The sequence below is a fragment of the Cynoglossus semilaevis genome, chromosome 9 (assembly GCF_000523025.1).
Source record: "Cynoglossus semilaevis isolate Cse_v1.0 chromosome 9, Cse_v1.0, whole genome shotgun sequence".
In the NCBI taxonomy this organism is placed as follows: domain Eukaryota; kingdom Metazoa; phylum Chordata; class Actinopteri; order Pleuronectiformes; family Cynoglossidae; genus Cynoglossus; species Cynoglossus semilaevis.
The window spans coordinates 3,437,944-3,439,858 of NC_024315.1; the positions used below are offsets into that span (position 1 = coordinate 3,437,944).

The window sequence follows — 1,915 nt, forward strand, 5'->3', positions numbered from 1 at the left end:
ACATATATACATATATACACATATATACACATATATACATATATATACATACATATACAGTATATATATAAAGTGTTTGTGTTTCACATGTGAGACTTGTTTTTTTAGAAGTAAACACTGCTGCGTCAGTGAACGCGCCTCCACTTTCCTCCATCAACGAGGCTGATTCAGCCTTATCTCCGTTCACTTCCTCTTTTCACCTCACACTTCCCTTCCTTCGTTCCCTCCTATTATCTCTCTCTCTCTCTCTCTCTCTCTCTCTCTCTCTGAAACCTTCTGACATCAGCAGTTCACACGGGGACACAAAGACATCTTTCATCAGCTTCAGATCTGCCAGATATGGCACAGCAACATTTCTTAAAAAAAAAGAAAAGAAAAAAAAGAAAAGTTCCAACCCTCTCTACAGGCACCTCCTGAGGTCAGAGGTCAGAGCAGCAGCCAGTCAATCTTTCTTGTTTAGCCAAAAACAACAATTCAAAAAGGGCCTGGAATTCTTTTATAAAACCCAACATCTGTACAAAATGAAACCATAGATAATAAAATACTGTATATAAATATTAGGGCTGTCAAATGATTAAAAGTTTTTGAATGTTGTTATTAAAGGGCTGTAGATTAATCATGCTTAATCACAATTAAAAAAATTAATTCCGACCAGTTTTTGTTTGCCACCAAGCAAAACAATTTACAGCATTTTCCGAAGTATAAGTCGCACCAGTGTAGATACTGGTACACGAGTGTCCCTGGTCTTCAACAGCATTAATCTGTCTACAGTCCCTCACAATTAGTCAGTTGATCAATCTCCTCAGTCATTGATCAGTTACTGATTTTTTTTCTCACCAATTCCCAGTCCAATATTCCTGGTGTTGGTTCATGTTCTTGTTCTTTTCTTTCTTCTCTAGTGATTCCAAATGTAGATCCCTCTGTTCCAGAGTTAGGAACTGATGTTCAGATGGAACAGAGTCTGAGACTAGGATCACACTCTGACTACAGCTACACTGTTTTCACCTATATCCGTACAGTATCGTTGCCCCTGTATCGTGAGACGTATCGTGAGACGTATGCAGTACATCACAGTATATCGTATCGTTGCCCCAGTATCGTGAGACGTATCGTGAGACGTATCGTATCGTAGATTCTTACCAACACACACCCATAGTAACTGCCGTCGTGTGTATAAACTGTGTGTGTTAGAGCAGAGTGAACTGAATCGTTGGATTAACGGAGCTCTCTACTATTTTAAACCCAGAAACAGCCCAGGGCTACATCTCGGCCTCACTGCTGTGTTCTGTGACAGTGTGACGGACGGAGCTGACGCTGACTCACACATCTGTTTGCGATACTATCAGGGCGGGGCTAATGTCGGGCGCTAGCGCGGCTCATTTTCACGGTAAACAAAGACGCCTGATGCCTGAGCCGTTTTTCCTGGAGACACATTTTCTACTGTTTCACCAACAGACCTTGAACTCCGTCCCCCCTGCCCCCCCCCACTAAGACTCGCATCCTCAGGTGTGAAACATGGCCTTTCACCAAGGCGGCCAATCAGAATGATCAGGCTAATCTGGTGCCAAATATCTGTTCCAAGCCAGTAGCTGAGAGGAATCCGACCCGTATCGTTATCGTTATTCCCCGGCTTTTAAACAGGCAACCTCATGCCTTAGGTTTTATTCCGTGAGCCGACGCCATTTTTATTACAGATACAGGAACATGGAAGTGGCGTCGTTGTCTTCGCATCACTGTGAACTCCAGAACTGAAAGTGCTGAACACACAGAATCAGGGCTGATAGACCGGGAGAACGGCGCCGTTGTGTCCACTGTTGCTGCTGCGTTATGAATAACAGGATATTCAGTGGTGAGAAGAGGCTGATGGAGACGGAGGGGGGGCGGGGGGGGGAAAAAGGGGGGGAATTAAAAAAGA

General features: G+C 43.8%; 1 protein-coding gene across 4 annotated transcripts in view; it reads right to left on the reverse strand.

Annotated features, from left to right (window-relative positions):
• The window catches only part of mgat3b (beta-1,4-mannosyl-glycoprotein 4-beta-N-acetylglucosaminyltransferase b), a 38,320-nt gene that overhangs the window by 14,329 nt on the left and 22,076 nt on the right, over positions 1-1,915 (reverse strand). The gene's annotated exons all lie outside the window — the stretch shown is intronic.